This window comes from Hemiscyllium ocellatum, chromosome 14 (genome assembly GCF_020745735.1).
Source record: "Hemiscyllium ocellatum isolate sHemOce1 chromosome 14, sHemOce1.pat.X.cur, whole genome shotgun sequence".
NCBI lineage: Eukaryota > Metazoa > Chordata > Chondrichthyes > Orectolobiformes > Hemiscylliidae > Hemiscyllium > Hemiscyllium ocellatum.
In genome coordinates this window covers 36,083,166-36,105,773 of record NC_083414.1, presented here as the reverse complement: position 1 = coordinate 36,105,773, position 22,608 = coordinate 36,083,166, and the positions used below count along the sequence as shown (strand labels likewise).

Sequence of the window (22,608 nt, the reverse complement as noted above, 5' to 3'; positions counted from 1 at the left end):
CTCTGGGATCACTTTGTAGACTCCCCATGATTCAGAGACTGCTATTTGATGAATTTTGCTTAATGACATAATAAAATATTCTAGCATTTAAAGATACAGCAGAAAGATGGTAATACTTATGAAAACTATGTCTTGTAAGAATTTTCCAATGGTGCATAATATTAATGTGTGAAAGTAAAACATTTGATGTCTACTGAATAATCTGTAAATACGAAACAGGAAAAATTGTCTCTGAATAATTTTACATTTTATTAGATTATCTCAGCAAATTATATTCATTACAAATTTAGTGCATTCCGAAATCAAAGTTGACCATATGACCAACTTAAAGCAAGACTTTTACTCCTATATTTCTCTATTGTCAGGTAGTATATGTACTTTAGTATTGGAGTTACTGAAAATATGAAAATTCCTCACTAAGTAATAGCCCAAAGCTATCAGAAGCTCAAGACAAGCAATACTTTCTCTTAACCAAATACCTTGAGGACAGAAAGGGGAGGTCAATCTAAAAAACAAATTGTAACAACATTATCTGTAGAACATAGCTTGTCATCTGGCATTGTTTGATCTAAGTCCAACACATTACTTTTCTTCTATTTTATGTATCTTAATTATATGATAAACTGATTTCTAATCATGTGGGAATGAAGCATTAAACCTGATGTAGTACTCCAATTTTTACTTCAAAAAAGTAAATATTTCCATTTAAGTTCACACAACTCCAACTACAATGAAGTCTTATAAAATCCATGTATAAATAACATATGAAATACCTGCACCATGCCTTGGAAATCATTTATGTACATAAACTACACAATATTTACTTCAATGCTTATAATATCACCTCAAACTTTCAGCCACATTGCTTATAGGTTTTAAAGATCTGAGGACGGCCTTCACCTAGTTCCACTACAGCAAAAAGACTTTGGATGTGTTCCTGTATTAAAAGGCACTATATATACACACACAAGTTGTTTTTATAGAAAGATTGCTTCAAATTTAATTTGAACCAAAATCAAATGTCCAATTTACCTGACCTCTGTCTTAATTACATATTTCTGACAAATATTACCTCTGAGCAAAATATCTATAAGACCTCTACAATTACAAATTAAAATATTAAGAACTGCATCAATGAAAAGCTATATATGAAAAAGCATTTAAAAAGTAAGGGAATTCCCAAAACTGGAAGTAAATTAGTTTCTGCTTGGCATTAGTTACCAGCGGTCACAGATTTAGGAAGGAAAATGAATAGAATTTTCATACAAAAAGAGTCTATGACATGGAATGCACTGCTTGAAACATTGATGGAAGCAAACTCAATGGTAATTTTTAAAAGCAAGTTTGATCTGTACTTAAAAAGGAAAATTTTACAGTGCTATGGAGACAGACCAAGGGAGAAGATTTAATTGGATGGTTCTTTCAAAATTCTGGCGCAGTAACTATGGGCGGAATGGCTTCCTTCTGTGCTGTGAGATTCTACAGTGTTTCTATATGAATAGCATTGCACTACAAAGAATTTCTGTTCACCCCCAATATCTTATTTAAAACCACAATTGCTTGGTTGCTAGCAAATATATCAAGGACTCTGGTGTATAGTTGGCACACATTAGGACACAAGATGTTACAAGATTCTTTGGGTGTCTGTGTAGGTTGATTTGGAAACTTAAAAACAATCTTTCCCATGGTTTCAATCCTTTAACAACACTCAGGGAGGGGACTGGGTGCAATAGCAGGTCCTAACAATGTTGAATACATTATAGCAATGGAATTATACTTCAGGGCCCTGTGTTTGAACACAGTCCAGACAGATGGCAATATGATTGTTAATACATTAAATGAAACAAGTCAGGGCACGTTCCTGTCACAAACTTGACTGCATAGATTGATTCACTGCTTGGGCAACTTGACTCATAGGGCCTGTAAAAATGACATTAGGATCTTGCATTAATGCACGTAAGCTTGAGGAATGCAACTGGGAAAAAGTAGAATCAACTGCATTGCAAATAATCGGAGAATGTTGCTGGTGCTCATGAGAAACATATGCTATTTCCCTACAAAGCATTATATACCTTAATAATCCCAGTCTTCACAGACATTAAATACATTTACAGTAGCTAAAAATACTAACACTGAAAAGGGGCAAACAATACAGCACTACATTTTAATGGATTGACAGATTTGAGTCCGGAATCTAACTGGCCCTCTGATTTGCTAGCCATATCGCTCATGAATGAGCCTCTTGTGTTGTATATAGAAGTAAGAGTAGGTCACTTGTCCACAGTCGGAGAGTATGGTTGATCTGCATTTTAATTCTGTTCACATACTTTGGCTTCATATCCTTGTAAATCGGTGCATAGCAAAAAACTAACAAGTTTAAATAACTCATTAAAGCCTCCACTGCTTTTCATCAAAACGTTCTTTAGATAGAGGAAGATGGAAATGTGAAATCTTTCTGTATTCTCTTTCCTGATTGGTGGATTTTGTTTATAAGGTTCTACCCATTGTCCTATATAAAGACTTTCCTGTATGCCTCATGGCTTGACTCAAGAGCAACATTAAAAGGAACTTGTGAACTTTGTTTGGAGGAAAATGTCAGAAACAAGATGAACTAATGTATATAAAAGTTGAGAAAAGCTTTTTTTACAAGTTTAAAAGTAGGTGTCAGATACCCTGACAACTTTTACCTTGTAAAAACAATGACTGCAGACGCTAGAAACCAGATTCTGGATTAGTGGTGCTGGAAGAGCACAGCAGTTCAGGCAGCATCCAAGGTGCAGCGAAAATCGACGTTTCGGGCAAAAGCCCTTCATCAAGAATAAAGGCAGTGAGCCTGAAGCATGGAGAGATAAGCTAGAGGAGGGTGAGTGGGGAGAAAATAGCATAGAGTACAATGGGTGAGTGGAGATGGGGAGGAAGGTGATAGGTCAGGGAAGAGAGTACTCCTGTCACTATCCAGAAAGACATCAGAAACAGTTGCATAAGATACCAGTGTGGGCTAAGTGTGCATGCGTAATTGTTTCCAGTTGATAGTAGAAATTATTTTTAATTTGAAGCAGAAATATGCCTGAAGCAACTCAGGTTTTTCCAGGGGATGGTTATAGACTGGTTCCATGTCCTTGAACATGACTGATGCCTCACATCTTTGAAAGAATGGTGGTGTCAGGAGCCATACATAGTGAAATTATAATTCTAGACCATTTTTCAGCACACTGTCCATTAATAAAGCCAAGAGGTGACAACCAGGACTGATTAGGTAGTGAGCATGGAAATCATGTTTCGCAAACTTGGTTGAGGTTTTTGAGGATGTAACAAAAAAGATTGAGGGCAGAGTGGTAGACATTGTCTATATGGACGTTAGTAAAACCTTCGGGCTAATTAGTGTAATTACATATAAAATTCTGAAGGGAATAGATTAGATAGAAGCAGGAAGACTGTTTACACTAGCGGGTGAAAGTAGAACAAAAGGGCATAGCCTCAAAAATAAGGGGAGCAGATTTGGGACTGAATTGAGGAGGTACTTCTTCACCTGAAGATTTGTGAGTCTGTGGAATTCCCTGCCCAGTGAAGTAGTTGAGGCTTCCTCACTGAATGTTTTTAAAGCTAAGATAAATAATTTTTTGAACTGTAAAGGAAGTAAGGAAGGAGAGGGTGGGTAAGTGGAGCGGAGGCCATGAAAGATCAGCCATGGTCCTATTGACTGTCGGAGTGGGCTCAAAGGGCCAGATGCTGAAAATGTGTTGCTGGAAATGCGCAGCAGGTCAGGCAGCATCCAAGGAACAGGAGATTCGACGTTTCGGGCATAAGCCCTTCATCAGGAATCATCAAAGGGCCAGATGGCCTATTCCTGCTCCTACTTCTTATGTTCTAGTAACTGTAGATCACTGGGATTCAGGGAGAGATTGCCAATTGAATACAAAATTATCTTTATTGTAGGAAGCAGAGGGTGTTGGTGGAGGTTGTTTTTTGTGGAGAAAGTGAGTTCTGCAGATGCTGGAGATCAGAGCTGAAAATGTGTTGCTGAAAAAGCGCAGCAGGTCAGGCAGCAGCCAGGGAACAGGAGATTCGACGTTTCGGGCAAAAGCCCTTCTTCAGGAATTTGGTTGGTTTTTGGTCAGGATGCCTGTGACCAGTGGTGTTCCTCAGGGATCGGTGTTGGGTCCACTTTTGTTTGTCACTAATATGAACAATTTGGATGAGAATTTGAGGCATGGTTAGTAAATTTGTGGATGACACCAAAATTAGTGGTATAGGGGACAGTGAAGAAGGCTATCTAAAATAACAAAGGAATCTTGATCAATTGGACTAATGGGCTGAGAAGTGGCCAGAGTTTAATTTGGATAAATGCAAGGAATTGCATTTTGTTAAAACAAAGGCAGGACTCTCAAAGGTGTTGTCGAACAGAGACACCCAGGGGTTCAGGTACATAGTTATAGAATCATAGAGATGTACAGCATGGAAACAGACCCTTTGGTCCAACCTGTCCATGCCGACCAGATATCCCAACCCAATCTAGTCCCACCTGCCTGCACCCGGCCCATATCCCTCCAAACCCTTCCTATTCATACACCCATCCAAATGCGTCTTAAATGTTGCAATTGTACCAGCCTCCACCACTTCCTCTGGCAGCTCATTCCATACATGTACCACCCTCTGTGTGAAATCGTTGCCCCTTAGGTTCCTTTTATGTCTTTCCTCTCTCACCCTAAACCTATGCCGTCTAGTTCTGGATTCCCCCAATCCAGGGAAAAGACTTTGTCTATTTATCCTATCCATGCCCCTCAATTTTGTAAACCTTTATAAGGTCATCCCTCAGCCTCTGACGCTTCAGGAAAAACAGCCCCAGCCTGTTCAGCCTCTCCCCATAACTCAAATCTTCCAGTCTTAGCAACATCCTTGTAAATCTTTTCTGAACCCTTTCAAGTTTCACAACATCTTTCCAATAGGAAGGAGACCAGAATTGCAGGCAAAATTCCAACAGTGGCCCAACCAATGTCCTGTACAGCCGCAACATGACCTCCCAACTCCTGTACTCAATACTCTGATCAATAAAGGAAAGCATACCAAATGCCTTCTTCACTATCCTATCTACCTGCGACTCCACTTTCAAGGAGCTATGAACCTGCACTCCAAGGTCTCTTTGTTCAGCAACACTCCCTAGGACCTTACCATTAAGTGTATAAGTCCTGCTAAGATTTGCTTCCCCAAAATGCAGCACCTTGCATTTATCTGAATTAAACTCCATCTGCCACTTCTCAGCCCACTGGCCGATCTGGTCCAGATCCTGTTGCAATCAGAGGTAACCCTCTTCGCTGTCCACTACACCTCCAATTTTGTTGTCATCTGCAAACTTACTAACTGTATCTCTTATGCTTACATCCAAATCATTTATGTAAATGACAAAAAGTAGAGGGCCCAGCAGCGATCCTTGTGGCACTCCACTGGTCACAGGCCTCCAGTCTGAAAAACAACTCTCCACCACCATCCTCTGTCTTCTACCTTTGAGCCAGTTCTGTATCCAAATGGCTAGTTTTCCCTGTATTCCGTGAGATCTAACCTTGCTAACCAGTCTCCCATGGGGAACCTTGTCGAATGCCTTACTGAAGTCCATACAGATCACATCTACCGCTTTGCCCTCATCAATCCTCTTTGTTACGTCATCAAAAAACTCAATCAAGTTTATGAGACATGATTTCCTATGCACAAAGCCATGTTGACTATCCCTAATGTTTTAAAGTTGTGTCACAAGTGGCCAGGGTGGTTAAGAAGGCATTTAGCATGTCTGCCTTCATTGAATGTAGGAGTTGGAATGTCATGTTGAGGTTGTAAAGAATATTGGTGAGGCCACTTTTGATGTATTGTGTACAGTTCTGTTTGCCCTGCTACAAGAAGAATATTATTAACTTGAAGAGGGTTCATAAAAGATATACCAGGATGTTGCCAGGACTGGAGGGTTTGAGCTATAAGGATAGTCTAGGACTTTTATCACTGGAGTGTAGAAGATTGAGGGGTGACTTTTTGAGGTTTATAAGGAGAATAGCAAAGGTGTTTTCCATAGAATGGGGGAGTTCAAAACTAGGGGGCATATACTTAAGGTGAGAGGTGAAAGATTTATATGGGACCTGACAGGCAGTGTTTTTAACATGTGGCTTGTATGTAAAATGAACTGGCAGAGGATGTGGTTGATGCAAGTATAGTTACAACATTTAGAAGACTTATGGATACATGAATAGGAAAAGGTTAGAGGAATATGGGCCAAATGCAGGCTAGTGGGACTAGTTTCATTTGGAAAACTTGGTCAGCATGGACGAATTGGAGCGAAAATGCTGTATGACTCTATGACCGAAGGCCAGAGTAGGTGATTACATTGTGTTCCTGTTGCAAGGAGATGAAAGAAGATAAGTCAATGTCTGGATTTGCGAAGCCAGTGAGATTCACAATGGGTCAGGGATCTATTGACTGCAAGCACATGCATCTGCAGTCTGTTCAGTGGGGAGAGGATAGCAACTGCAGGGACTATCATTCCATCATTGTACAGTGAGTGTATGACCACGCACAATATGCCCTGGCAGTTAATGCCTGTTAACTTAGCTAGGAATATAAAAACTGACAATAAAACATCCTTTAAAATATATAAATAAAAGGAAGAGAGAGGTCAAAGTGAACATAAGCTCCTTAGAAAATGAATCTGGCGAGATAGTTCTGGGGAACAGGAAATGGCAGAGGAGTTAAACAGATATTTTGCAATAATCTTTATGGTGGAAAACCCTTTGAATATCCTATTAATGCTAAAGAATGTGGGGGAAGGAATAAGTGCCATCACCATCACCATTTGTAATATTGGACAAACTAACGGGGACTAAAGACAGATAAATCTCGTGGCCCTGATGGTTTGCATCCCATGATAGTAAAAGAGCTAGCTACAGAGATAGTAGATACATTGGTAAAATCATTGGCATCTGGAGAAGTACCAGAAGATTGGAAAATCAGCAATTTGACACCTCTATTCAAAAAGGGAAGCAAAACATTGGTAATTATGGGCTGATTAGCCTAACATCTATTGTTGGAAAGATATTGGAATCAATTAAGGAAGTGGTATCAGAATATTTGAAAAATCATAATCTAATCAAGCAAAGTCATAAAAGGGAAATGTATCTGACTAATTTATTGGAGTTTTTTTAAGGAAGTCTCAACCAGAGTGAAAAGAGGGGAACCAATGGGTGTGTATTTGGACTTCCAGAAAGCATTTGACAAGATACCTCACAAAAGAATACGACACAAGATAAAAGTCCATGGGTGCTGGAGACAGTATATTGGCATGAATAGAGAATTTGCTAATGGACAAGAAACAGCAAATCAGGATAAGTGGTTATCTTCCAGATTGGTGACCTGTGACCTGTGGGGTTCCACATGGATCAGTGCTGGGAATTGCAACTGTTTGCTATATATTAATGACTTTAGATTAGATTAGATTACTTACAGTGTGGAAACAGGCCCTTCGGCCCAACAAGTCCACACCGACCCGCCGAAGCGCATACCCCTACATTTACCCCTTACCTAACACTACGGGCAATTTAGCATGGCCAATTCACCTGACCTGCACATCTTTGGACTGTGGGAGGAAACCGGAGCACCCGGAGGAAACCCACGCAGACACGGGGAACACGGGGAGAATGTGCAAACTCCACACGGTCAGTCGCCTGAGTCGGGAATTGAACCCGGGTCTCAGGCGCTGTGAGGCAGCAGTGCTAACCACTGTGCCACCGTGCCGCCCACGACTTCGAGGAAGGAAGTGAAAGTATCGTAGGCACATTTGCGGACAACACAAAAATAGATGGAAGGACAGGTTGTGAGAGGGATATGAACAGCTTACAGAAAAAGATTTATAGGTTAAGTAAATGGGCAAAAATTTGGCAAATGGTGTTTAATTTGTGAAAATGTGAAGCTGTTCATTTTGGAGTGGAGAACAAAGAATAGAATATTATTTAAATGGAGAAAAACATAGAAAGCTGCAATACAAAGGGACTTAAGGTTACTTTGGCATGAAACACAGAAAGCTAGCACAGTTAATCAGGAAGACTGAGGGAATGTTGGCCCTTGTTTCAAAGGAGTTGGATTATAAAGAGTAGGGAAAGTCTTACTGCAACTGTGTATGGTGCTGGCACGACGATATCTGAGTATTGTGAATGGTTTTGGTCCCCTATTTCAGAAAAGATACAATACAAGACAATACAATTCAATACAGCAGGAACAGGCCCTCCAGCCCACCAAGCCTGCACTAAGTCCCAGTCTTTATTTAGACCCACTACCTATTACCCATATGAGGTTTCTATCACTCTGTTCACCTTCCATTCATGTGTCTATCAAGATACACCCGTTGTGAAACTTATAAGTGTTCAGAAAAGATTTTCAAGGATGTTGCCAGAGTTGGAGGGTTTCGATCTATAAGGAAAGGCTGAATAGGCTGGGGCTATTTTCCCTGGAGCGTTGGAGGCGGAGGGATTACCTTATGGAGATTTATAATCATGAAGGGGAAGGACAGGGTGAATAGCTAAAGTTTGGAAAGTTCAGAAATAGAGGGCATAGGTTTAGAGTGAGAAGAGAAAAATTTAAGAGGGACCTAACGAGCGACTTTTTCTCATAGGGTGGTGCGTGTTTGGAATGAGCTACCAGAGGCAGGGTGGAGGTTGGTACAATTACAGCATTTAAGAGGCATCTGGATGGCTATATGAATAGGAAGGGTGTTGAGGGATATGGGCCGAGTGCTGGAAAATGGGACTAGATTAGGTTGGGGTATCGGGTCAACATGAACAAGTTGGACCAAAGGGTCTGTTTCTGTGCTGGACATTTCTAAGACTAGATTGAACTCCATGAGCAAAGCCTCCAGTGATCCACAAACAATGGGTTCCTCCCATGGACAAGGTGCTGTATTTCTCTTCTCTTCAATGGAAGCATTGATAGCAGTAGTCACATTTACTTCAGCTGATGAATGGCAAATAAATTGCATATCATAGAAATACCAGGTAATGGCCATCTCCAATAAGAGAGAACCTAAACATTTCTTAGATATTCAAAGGCATTACCATAACTGACTCCCCCAATATCAATATTATACAGGCTACCATTGTCCAGAAACTGAACTGAATTAGCCATATCATGATAAATTCTCCCGTCGCCTCAACAGATTCAGAACGCATTCAGAAAAAGGTATAACAGATTAGAGTATTGCATGTCCTACGCAATTCTAAAGCCAGTATATGAAGTCAGTGTTATAAGGAATGGATGAAATCAATGGCTTTGCACCAGGCTGACTTATCAGGAGGCATTTGACTGTTGCCACAAATGTTGAAATAGCCCTAAGTTGTCTTTCCCTATGTATTGGAACCAAGCTTGAAGCTCGGAGATTGACTCGGATTTATTGTTATGCCTAAGTGATGTCCTGTGATATGAATTCCTAGACTCAGCTGGCAATGTTCATACTGTGGCTACAAGAGCAGGTCTGTGGCTGGGAATTCTGCAGCAAGCAACTCACCTCCTGTCTCCTCAACTTTTACACCATCGACAGGACAATTCATAAGTGTACTGCAGCTCCAACAACACTCGAAAGACTTGAAACCATCCATGACAAAACCACCCACTTAATTAGAGCCCCATTCACTTATCTCCAACATGCACCCTCTCCTCCATCTACACATAGAGGCAGCAGCGTGTATCATCTAGAAGATGAGCTGCAGCAACTCAGCAAGGCTCCAGCACCTTGTGATCCATGGCCTCTGCCTTCCAGAAGGACAATGACAGCAGACAAATGCAAATTACACTCCAAGCCATTCACCATTCTAATCAAAAATAAATCGCCATCCCTTCTCTGTTACAGCAACTACTTCCCTAAGAGCACTGTGAAAGTACCTGCACCAGAAGCATCCCAGTAGTTCAAGAGGGTAAGATAACCACCACTTTCTCAACAGCAGTTAGGGACCTACAGTAAATGCTGGTCTTACCAACATCCCATTGAAGATAAAAGAAAAGCTTTTTCTTAAGAAGTGCATAAGATCTATTAGAAAATTAGGGTAAGATGTTGCATTTTGGTAAGACAAATCAGTGTGGGTTTTTAATGATGGAGGAATAGTGCCAAACAAAGAGACCATAGGGTACATGTTCATAGAACTTGAAGGTGGAGTCACAAGTAGACATTGTAGTGAAGAAGGTATTTAGTACATCTGCCTTCATTGGCCAATACATTGAGTATAGGAGTTGGAAGGTCATGTTGCGGCTGTGCAGGACATCGGTCAGACCACTTTTGGAGTATTGTGTTTAATTCTAGTCTCCCTACCGTGTGCAGACAAGCTTTACAAGGATGTTGCCAGAGTTGGCGGGTTTGAGCTATAGGGAGAGGCTGAATAGGCTGGGGCTATTTACCCTGGAATGTCGGTGGCTGAGGGGTGATCTTATAGAAGTTTATAAAATCATGAGGGGCATGGGTGAATAGCCAAGGTCTTTTTTCCAGGGTAGGGGAGTCCAAAACTAGAGGGCATAGGTTCAAGGTGATAGGGGAAAGATTTAAAAGGGACCTAAAAGGGATAACCTTTTCATGCAAAGGGTGGTGCATGGATGGAATGAGCTGCCAGAGGAAGTGGTGAAGGCTGGTACAATTACAACATTCTAAAGGCATCTGGATGGGTATATGAATAGAAAAGTTTTAGAGGGATATGGGTCAAATTGTGGAAATGGGACTATGTTCATTTAGGATACCTGGTCGACTTTGGATTGAAGGGTCTGTTTCCGTACTGTACAACTCTGTAAGGGGGTGGGGGAGGGTGGGGGAGGGTCTCCTAAACTCATGTTCACCTAATATCCGTTGAGCTCTGTGCTAAACACACAGTCAGTCAGTCAGTGAGTAGGTCGTCACGCTGGACTACACCCTGAAATCATTTAAAGGCGGAGGGAGCCAGTTCCCACAAAGTTTCAGTAGGAATGGGCGCGGCTGAACCGCGAATTGTATCCCTATTTCTGGGAATAAGTGTGAATAAATTTTTAGTTGCTTATTTTTAATAAAATAACAAATGCGACATTGAAGGTGGAAAGCTATAGAAAACGAACAGTGCATGTCCTGATTCGAAACTTTTTTGGTAACCATGTGGAACTTCATTTGTTTGCAGAGGCGTGATCAGATCAAATAGTTAGGACCTTATACAGGCGTGTTTGTACAGTGATAAATAGGTGAGGTATAAGACGCAGCTTAATTAACACGTTGTCTGGGACTGCATCAAGAGAGATTTATATGCTTACCCAACATTACGTTGTTTTGTAATGTTGACACTAACAAATAACAAATTCGTCGTGTCAACAGTAACTAGGGTGGGGAACAATTGTCTTTTAGTTTATTGCACTGCTACCCCCTACTGGTATCTTGGTGTACTGTACCTTAAAATCTAACTGGACAGTTGTTAGCACACCAGAAGTCGAATAACAGTTTGATCATAATGACAGAAGTCTAAAATTCTTGGAGGAGTTATACGGATACTGATTTCCACTCGTTAATGAACATTTTAACGTTTACTTTAATAGTTAAGCAATTGCATAAGTAGTGACTATAGTTTTACGTTTGGAATAAAGATATTTTCAGTGCAAATAGCTTTGGTATGGGGCTTCATAACTGTGGTCTACCCTCCTGCTGCTAGTCAGCATGTGCATTGTACGCATGATTAAGTAGAAATATTTTAAAATCACAGTAAAAGACATTATTGGTTTCTAGAGCAGCTGCATAGGGTGAGGTTTTACGTTCTGACATTAAAGTATCAGATTTCACGTAGTAAAGAAAAATATGCAGTACATCACTATTTGTAAAAATCTTCCATAACCTTTGTTTTTATTCTTTTTAATTAACTAATACTTGAACAATTTGTCATCAGTAAGCTGTTTGATGCTAAATGCAAAAATATTTGCAGTTACAAGGATAAACGTTTGCTTCAGAATGTAAGTTAATAATTTTTAAAAGTGCAAGCATCTATTTAAATATAAAGCAATGTTTTTATTCTTTTTGTACTTTCCTCTCTTAACAAATGTCATTTTTAGTAGGATACTAAATCATCTTAATATTCATTTAGCCGTATGTTTTTCTTTAGCTCTAAACTACAGTTTTGACAAGAATTATGTCTTGGATATCATCATGATCTGACAATGTAGGGGTTGTCAATTTAATTGCTATCATTGGCAAGTTGTATAATTTATTTCAATATATGTAATGATTTTGAGCTGACAGTAGAAAATATTTATCATGAAAGAAACAAAGACAAAACAATAGGTAAACTGAAAAAGACACCCAGTGGAAATTCACAAAGAAATCTAGAAAGAAGTTTCATGAGAAAAATAATGTATGTCAATGTTGTACCATCATTTTAAAAGGGTGTGAGGGATAATTATATCAGACCTTGGTGATGGGCAAATTACTAGTTTCAATGTTGAGGGATAGGATTAATTGTTATTTGGAAAGTGCAATGCAGACAAATGATTCGCATATATTTCTAGTATAATTTATATTAAGTTTGGTTTTTTGAGTTGGTAACATATGGGTTTTCTGGGTGTCTGGAATTAATAAATAATTGTATATCTTTCTGTAGCCTCAGTGATTTCTTTTAAAATACTTTTTTGAGCACTAGCTTTAGAAGAATGGGGTTTTGCATACTTCTGTAGGATCTTAGAACCAAACAAGATAAACAAACTCTAGTTTAGAAGATCAGGTATTTTTTAAGCTGAAGGACAATATACATAGCTCAGAGAGAAAGGTATTTTTCAGTCTTATTGTGGTTTTCAACTCTCTTGAGATCCTTGGATGAAAATGGCTGTATAATCCAATGCTCCAGAGATGGGAAGAATATAGCAAAGAAAAAATTACCTTAGAAAAAGGAGTTGGTGATAGTCCCAAACAATAAGTGTTGGAATAAAACCCTGAAGAGGACTTGAAGCTGAGTTTAAACTCAGATATACTATAGCTAGGAATAAACTATCAGAGACTCTAGTGTAGGAATTAGTTACTTTCAGGTGCTAGGAAAGATTCCCCCCCCCCCCCCCCCAATGGTTTGAATATTGAAAAGGGGATGCTTTTATGTACTGTACAAGGGTATCCTTTTCATTATGAATTTGTAAAGGAATATTTCGGGATTAGTGGGATTATACTTGATTTTATTTATTAGTCGCGTGTACCGAGATACAGTGGAAAGTATTGTTTTGTATGCTAACTGGACAAATTGTACTTTATGTAAGTACACCATGTAAGGTAACAGAACAGAATATGGTGTTACTGCTACAGAGAAGATGCAGAGAAAGATCAATTCTAATAGTGTGATGCTGGAAAAGCCCAGTAGGTCAGGCAGCATCCGAGGAGCAGGAGAGTCGATGTTTCAAGCATAAGCTCTTCACCAGAAACGTGGAACTTATGCTCAAAATGTCAACTCTCCTGCTCCGCGGATGCTGCCTAACCTGCTGTGCATTGCTAGCACCACACTTTTTGATTCTGATCTCCAGCACCTGCAGTCCCCACTTTCTTCTAATATGAGAGGTCCATTCATAAGTCTGACAACAGCAGGGAAGAAGCTATTCTTAAATCTGTTGGTATGTGTACCTTCCCAGTGGAAGAGAGTATAGCTGGGGTGGGAGAGGTTTTTGATTATATTAGCTGCTTTCCCAAGGCAGCTAGATATGTACAATGAAAGGAAGGCTGCTTTTTGTGATGGACCAGGCTGTATTCAGAACCTTGTCATACAACTTCTGCTGTGTGTAAGAAACATTTGAATGTAAGTTTTATGCAAATAGTTTGGCTTGTTCTCTTTTATCATCATTTATTTTGGCTAACAAGAACTAGGAGTGGCACAGTGGCTCAGTAGTTAGCACTACCTCCTCACCCAGAAACCCGGGTTCGATTCCAGCCTCGGGCAACTGCCTGTGTGGAGTTTGCACATTCTCCCTGTGTCTGCGTGCGTTTCCTCCCATAATCCAAAGATGTGCTGGTCAGGTGAATTGACCATGCTAAATTGCCCATAGTGTTAGCTGCATTAGTCATGGGCAAATATGGGTGGGGAGGTGAGTCTGAGTGGGTTTCTCTTTGGAGGGTCAATGTGGACTGGTTGGGCTGAAGGGCCTGTTTCCATATTGTAGTGAATCTAATCTAGGAGCAGGAGTAGGCAATTTAGCCTGCTCTGCCATTTAACACAATCATAGCTGCTTACATCTTGGCCTCAACTCCACTTTCCTGCCCGCTCCACATATCCTTTTAATTCATCCCTAATTAAAATCTGTCTATCTCTCCCTTAAATTTGCTCAAAATCTCAGCATCCACCACACTCTGGGTTAGTGAATTTTAGATTCATTATTCCTTGTGTGAAATAATTTCCGCTCATCTTCTTAAATGTGTTACACCTTGTCTTAAAGCTATGACCACTCATTTTAGACTGCCCATATGAGGAAATGTCCTTTTTACATCCACTTTGTCAATCTCCTTTAACATCCTATATTCCTCAGTTAGACCTTCCCTTATTCTTCTAAATTCCAGACAGTATAGGCCTAAACTTGTCAATAGACAAAGGCCTCATCTCTGGAATCAATCTAGTGAACCTCTTTTGAACTGCCTTTAATACAATTCCATCTCTCCTCCAGCAAGAGAACGAAAATTGTATACAATACCCAAGGTATAATTTTTTTAAATATTAAAGTAAAATCAGCAACATTGCATGCTTATGCTTCAATGAGAGACACCTTTGCTAAAACAAAAACAAAATATGATCTCTCAAAGTAAGTTTAAGGCTAGGATCTGACATTTTCCAGTAATAACCAATTAGGATCAGAAGAAAATGGTTGGATTAATCAGGGATAGGCAGTTTGATTTTGCCAATGGAAGGTTCTGAATTACCAACTTGATTTCATTTTTGAGGCAGTAACACAAAGGATAGCACAGTGGGACGTTGTATACATGAATTTAGTGAGATATTTTGTCCCACATGGCCGAGTGGTCAGACAATTAAAACCCATGAGCAAATGGCAAGTTGGATCCAAAAGTGATTAAGTAACAGGAAACAAATGATGGATTTTTGTAAATTGAAAGCAGATTCCAGTAGTGTTACACAGGGCTCAGAATTTGGTCCCTTGCTGTTTATGATATCCTGTACACTAATGAATTAGACTTGAATATCAGGGACATAACTGAGAATTATTTTAGATAACACAATTGCCAGCTATGTAGTTGACAGTAGAGAGGATGATCGCCAACAACAGAAAGATATCAATGATTTGGCTGAGTGTGTGCAAATATGCCAAATGGGATTCAATATGGACAGGGACGACCAGTTTCCTCTAATGAAAAGGTCAATTTCCAAAGTGATAAATTTAAGATGATTGGTGGAAGAATTAGAGGGATCATGATGAAAATATTTTTCTCCCACTGGGTTGTGGGTGTCTGTAATTCACTGCTCAGTTTGGTCACTGAGGCAAAAATCCTTAACTCATTTAAAGCAAAGTAACCTGCAAGACTAGGGGCTGGTAAATGGGATTAGAATAGATGGCTAGTTTATTCAGCTAGTACAGACATGGTGGGCTGAAAGGCCTTGTTTTGTGCTGTAACCTTTCTAAGCTTTGAACTTTTAAAACAGTTATTTCCCCAAACAAACTGGACATATTTCACTGAACAGAGCTGTAAATTACCGACTCAGCTTCTCATGATCTGCAAAGAGGCTGACAATGAACACTCAATATTGTTTTTACTAATCTGAAATTCTTTCACCAATCTTTGATTTTATTGAGCAAAATCTAATTCAAAGGAACAACATTTTATACAAACGTTTGGGTTCATTCAATAATATTGTAGGTTTATTAATCTCATGATGTACAAGTATAAAATAATAATCTAGCAACACAGAGGGAGACAACTTAGCTCTTCTACCTGTGCTAACTCTCTGAAAATGCTGTCCAATTAGTCGTGATCCCTGTTCTTCTCTGCCTGCAACCATTACATCATGGGATATTCAGCTCCAAATAATCTGAATGGCTAAGAAGTGAAATGTTTGACAAGTTTACTCTGGATTGCTTTCTGGTGGCCAGGTGCAGAATGTTATTAGTTAGCTTCTGAATATGATGTGTTATATATCTGTATATATAGATAGAGAAGGGAACTAGTGGAAGATATACTAAAGATTTTTAAAAGCTACAGTGGAACTGTACTCTAATAGACTACAATCAATTGTTTGAAAGCAGTCAATAACCTTTTTAAATGCCTACTCTGTCAATGAAAATTAGCTAGAAGATGGATTTTGAAACTAAATGCAGCACACACAGAAAAAAGAAACTGCCTCACAATAACATAATCTTACTTGACTCTTCCATCAGTGACATAATTAGAATAGAGCAAATGGTGCCATTACATTATCAAAATACAGTGACAGCAAAATTGTGGTTCGGATTCTTTGTGAAGGTGACAACTCTGATGGAACCTCAGTTAGACCCAAACTTTGGCTGGATTTCACACAAAATAAGCCAGTTCAATCAGTTCTAAATCTAACCAAGAGATCAAAGGGTAGTGGGTTCAAGTTTTGGGGCGATTACTTTGAATAGCACATAGCATTATTGTTGTTGCAATGTATTAAGGCAAAAACAATTCCTGGGCTTGGAACAAAAAAAACAAGATTTGATCAAAGTTACATCATAAGGGAAAGCTATTTAGACTTGTTTCCTGTGCCACTGTTAGTTTTCTCTCTTGTAAACCTATTCATTCCCAGGATTGTATATTCCTAATTTTTAAGTACTTGTGAAATTTTCTTTAAATGTTTTAATCTTAGTCTCAAAATTCACATGTAATAAAGCATTCCATGATCTAAGGAACTCTCAGTTCAAAAGCCTTCCTTTTCCCTGCCCTTTTGGTTTTTCCAGCAAGGATCTTCAGTCTCTGAGCAACTTTTGCCCACTCGATCAACAGCATTTTATTATTTACTCACAAACACAGGTTTCAGTCAGCCTTCACTGACCGCTCTTCTCTTGATGTTGTTCCTACTCATATAAACTCACATTGCTCCTGGCTCTGCAGGAAAATGTTTCCTTTCCGTTTCCTCCTCCATCTGGCCCATCTTCCAAAACCTTAAGATCAAATCCCATTCTCTCCTAACCAGCCCAGGGCCAAAATTATCTTCCCCTGAATGTCCGAATCCTCTTTTTGAAAAGCCACAAACCTCTGGCCTTTATTCAATCTGCTTTTCTCTCAACCTTGGACGTCCACTTTCCTTTATCTCCAAACTCTTAATTCCAAGTTCCATTCCCCTGGCTCCTCTGAACATAATGCACTGTTTTCTCCTGCTTTCTGGACGTACATTTTGGTTTTCGACTCAAAACTGCCTTGAAGTTTGAATTTTACTGTAACCCCTGCAAACTCAGTTAATGTTTAACATTGAATTCAAAATCCAAAAGGGCCTTATCTATCTCTAGAGGCACCCTCCATCTTGCAGCAAAGAACATAGTTTCAAAATCAATTTAAAACTCAGCTTGGAACTCCTGGATATTTTCTAAAGCTCATTTGGTGTTGGAGCAGGCAATATGTTCATCAAAATTTCTGTGTGGAGTTTGCACATTCTCCCCGTATCTGCGTGGGTTTTCTCTGGGTGATCCAGTTTCCTCCCACAGTCCAAAGATGTGCAGGTCAGGTGAATTGGCGATGCTAAATTACCCACAGTGTTAGGTGCATTAGTCAGAGGGAAATGGGTCTGGGTGGGTTACTCTTCTGAGGGTCGTGTGTTATTGTTGGGCCGAAGGGCCTGTTTCCATTCTGTTTGTAATCTAATCTATGCAAGTTTGACAATCTGTCTCCTTTTCAATTCTATCCGTCTAGAAATGAATCCTAGTGTTTTATTTAAGACTTTATCAAGCTGCATCACTTCCTACATTCTGTTGTGTTCTTCTTGTGCATGATCTACATGCCAGCAATCCTGCCCGAAAGTTATTGTTAGCAAAGTTGCAAGGTTCCACATGTATTCAGTGAAATTTAGTATAAATGTTAATTTTGTTTACATAAACAAAGCATGTACCATGTTTCGGTGTATTAACACATAACATTCTTGTTTTCTAAGGTAGTAAATGGAATTTTTCTTTTGTAACCTGAGAGAGGCCCAACCATTTCCTTGCCGTCTCAGGCTTTCTTCAGTCAATACCTCCTACTGCTCCTCGGCCTACTGTTTCATGTGTTCACCAGACCCCGCCCAGCCCTACTATGGGCCGGAAACAGATCTGCTCCCCTCCCATCCCCCTTGCTGACCTTTGATCAGGAGCGAACCAACTGAGGCGATGGCAATGTAGTTTACATACTATTTAAAATAAACTGATTTAACCACGTGGACCAGAACTGCAAACACATTGACTCATGGAAGAACGGGACAAGTAGTAGACAAAAGAGAGTCAACACAGAAATAACACACCTATCGGACCCACTCACTCGTTAAGTCTAAGGGCGACACCAAAACAACCATAACTCAATCACAGTTAAAGAGAGAATGAGGGGACAGAGATCCAGCAAAGGCCGGGAAACAAGATGATAGACGGCTGAGCCAGAGCTTCCGACAGCGAGCGAAATGCACACTTTGAGAAACAGAATGAAAAAATGGTTACGGCGGCATTATCGAATTTGAACAGTGAATTTTAACGTCAAGATCATATTCTTTAAATCACAAAATCAAATCTAAAGATTCGTTCTGCTTTCACAGCGTGCTCACAAACAACGCGTTTTATCGGTGACAAACGACTGTGCTGATAACACAACCCCAGGTTATAGTCCAACAGGTTTATTTGGAAATACTACCTTTCGGAGCGCTGTTCTTTCATCAGCCACCCGACTAATATTTCCAAATAAACCTGTTGGACTACAACCTGGCGTTGTGTGATTTTTAACTTCTTGAATGTTAGCAGGACGTCTGCGAATATGAGTTGGGAATTCCATATATTTTGGAGGAGATTTCCTCTGAAGTGTTTTCTGAGCATGGTGTGTAATTTACTGAGACCATCCTGTTGGGTGGCCCTATGTGCAGAGGTTACAGGGAGACTGCACAGCAACCCCCTGCAGTTCCTGTTGATGACGAAGACTATCGGGAGTCCCGTGTCATCGGAATATCATCAACAGCTTTAACAGAAGCACCGATTCCACCCCCGCCAGGAGCCCCTTCCCCAACTGCAATGTTAGAACCGTCTCATCTTCATGCAATTAACTGGTCGCCAGTATCCAACTAGTGACAGCAGTCATTTCTTGTCGGAGGTTTCTAACTTCTGTTTTCCCATGCCATAGAAACTGGGTTGAGGTTTGCTTTTTTATCCCAGCCTCGAAGCAACGTTTTGAAGAAGGAGACCTCTAGCCCAGGGACAGAGCCCCATTGAACTTCTGCATATTTGTACCGAGGACTCTGCATGACCCAGTTCCACCTCCAGCCTCTCGTTATTTAATGTATGAAGTTTAGAACCAGACCGCGTTTTCTGAGCACTGCCTTAACATTGACATCCATGTTCACAAACATGGGGAGCAGCCCTGTCTTTGGTGTCACCTTAACTGTTGTTACTTGTTGTTTTCTGTTCATTCACTTAGAAGGTCATACAACTTGGACGAAATACATTTTCTCAATCACCTCCCACCACCACCCTTACAAATTGCATATTTCCCTTGTTGGATGTAACAACATTCATCTGAGTAATCACTTTGATTAACAAAACAAACATCTCTGACAGATTTGGGCCGAATACAGTGTGAAACATTGCATTGGCGACTACAGTATAAGGTGAACAGATCTCCCGGATTCAGATACACACATGCAGCCGTCTCAAAACACGTGCCCAGAGGCACAGCGCTACGTTCCCCGACTTTACAAAGCTGTGTTTTAGCCAGTTTACATTACTTCATTTCCTCATCTAGTGGAGGCAAGTTTATATGCTTTTGCAAAGACAATACACCTCCCTCTCTCCCTTCACACGCTCGAAATGAGATTCCGCATCACTCACTCATTCCCTCAACGTACACAGTTCACTGCCCGGTTCACCTTTCCCAGTAACTCGCTTCTCTCTATAAAATGAAAACCTTTCCTCCAACTTATTCTCATCTCGTTGTAAATCATGATGTCACCATGTGAAATGAACCAGAAATCCGCCGATTCTCTGGCGGTTCCAACCACGGATTGTTTTCCAAAAACAAAGTCAGAAACATAACTCCTGTGGTAAACTTACCCCAACGCTGAGAGCAGCTGAATTTGACAAACTATCTGTTTCCTTCTGCACAGGTCCGCTGGTAAACCGGAGGCTTTCTGCTCTGAGCCGCCTGGAAGGAGAGAGCGTCGCTGTTTTAAACAGAACGGTGTAAAGCGACAAGGACCTGGAACTGATTTAAACTCGGATCCCCCACCGCTTGCTTGTCTTTTAAAACATTACGTAATGCCATCGCTATGTTCATTCATTTAACAGGACCATAAAAAACATTAACCCCTTCCTTCCATTGTCCTGCATCCCGTTGAAGCAGAACTTTACAAGCTTCAATTGTTCAAATCCTATCATCAAGATATTCTAAATACAATTAACTGGATGTCAGTTATCTGTACAGTATAATTCTGAATTCATTCACAAACTTTAATGTATCATATTTCAACAATGAAATGTTAAACATTACTAATCGATATCCCCAGGTCTGATTCTAGCTGAATAAGCGGAATGTTTGAAGTGAGAGTTGCAAAATTGAATTAAATCAAATTGGGTTAGTTTTCGAGTCCTGTACACCCACCACAACCAGCACTAGCTCCATCCCCCGCATTTCCCAAAAAAAACTAACCTCTGCAGTTTATTGGTGTTAGTGATATACTTGATCCTCATCAAGAAATGAAACACTCCAACTCTGCACAACCCTACATCATTCAGAGTTGGTGATGTTGGATAGATTGAGTAAACGAGGTTCCCCAGAATTGTCCCGAATCTGTCTGTTTCGGGATCGATATGGTGTCAGTTAAGGGATGGCCCAGAGCACGTCCCAGTTTGACTCCTGTGTGTAACAGCGGTGCTCACATTCCTTCCCCTCGCTAACACAGCCGGAGTGATGTTCTGGCCAACAATAGTGCGTTCTGCTTGTTTTACTTGCGGAACATGACAGGGCGTACAGCCTGACACCGCTTTGGTGAATTAAATGTGCTGCTTCTGCTTATATCCCAATCCCTTGTTTTGTTTAAAAGCTAGTGCATGGCGACAAGCTTTCATTGTAGTTGGTGAAACGTCAGGCTTGGGAAGCGAGACACTGTTGACATTCCGTGACTGAAACACAGCATAGAGTGGAAGAGGGTGGAGTGGAAAGCAGCCCCTGCCTCTTTAGGTGATGGGTAATGTTCAGTGGAAGCCCCAAGGCTGAGGGCCCCATTCTCAGTGTGTGCTGTACAGGATCTGGCAGCTCGTGAAGAAGCGCTTGAACCACAGGATTACGACTGAGGGGCACGTTATACATAGGAGGGGGAGAAGGCAGCATGGAGCCAGCTCAGTTATTACAGTCCAGGAACATAGAGCTGCTGATATGTTGGGAGTGTTACATGGAAATGGATTGGCATGGCTGCATTTACAAAGTTCAGTTAAAGCCCGGAAGGCGATAATTAATGTTTAATATTTAATTATAAAAAATCACCAGAGATATTAAAAAGCGGTCTGACTTTAAAGTTAGCATTGAAATTGACCTCTACCGATTTGAATGTGGAAACACTTTCAACACCCATTTTTGAACACACCGCAACTTTTATTATCCCCTTGGACAGGCTTGTTATTTAAAGATCTATTCAGGTATATAAATTACCCCAATTAAAATAAAATATTGAAGATATGGGAAAGTAGTATTTACAACACTGAAGTCTTAAACAATGCGTCTATGTATTCAGTATGGCATCGTTTTTTAATATAAAAGACTGAGTCAGAATCAGGCGCTTCGGAAATTATTGTTGTGACATTTATTAAATAGTTTTTGGATCATTTTGTATAATCTGATCTCACGGCTCGCAGTTCTCTTAGCAGAGTGCAACAATTGCTCAGTGCAACATTTGTAGTTGCAATCAGTAACTTGTTTCTCTGTGAGAAACAATAATAATGCCCTATAACTATCTTAAATATAGATCATATATGCAAGTATCATGGGCGATTGTCTTGGGAACATTATGTCATTGGCATGTCTGGTTTTACTTAAGAGAGTTTCCTTTCTGACGCCGGTGAAGTTAGCCTGAAAAAAAAACAGCGTTGCATTCTTCCAAATCGTTTCATTTGAGCCAACTTTAGGTGTTATCTGTTTATTGTACAACAAAGGTGTCCTCAAGAATGTTCATTTTGGAGGATACTTTAAAAAATACGTTTACATAGTGTTTCGGATTCAATTGGATTTATCTCCATATAACATAAATAAACGAGTTAGATTTCATATATGTGTGAACGTGACTATTTTTTCAATCAGCTATGAAATCTAATTTTACGGTGAAGCTTATTCTGTCTATATAGTCAAGCGACATTATTATATCCTGATAAAAAGTTTAAGAACCTAGTTTGGTTGTCCCTGCTGCTAGTAAGTCCACATCATGCATTCGTTGTGCCATT

General features: G+C 40.0%; 1 protein-coding gene across 3 annotated transcripts in view; it reads right to left on the bottom strand.

Moving 5' to 3' along the window:
• Positions 1-20,332, bottom strand: part of flnbl (filamin B, like) — a 149,667-nt gene extending 129,335 nt beyond the window's left edge. For 2 of the 3 annotated variants that reach the window (XM_060835638.1, XM_060835640.1), the window contains exon 1: positions 20,230-20,327. The gene's annotated coding sequence lies outside the window, so the exon portion shown is untranslated. Of the gene's footprint in view, positions 1-20,229 lie in introns of all 3 variants that reach the window. The other variant, XM_060835639.1, reaches the window with a different exon arrangement.
• Positions 20,333-22,608: the final 2,276 nt, after the last annotated feature.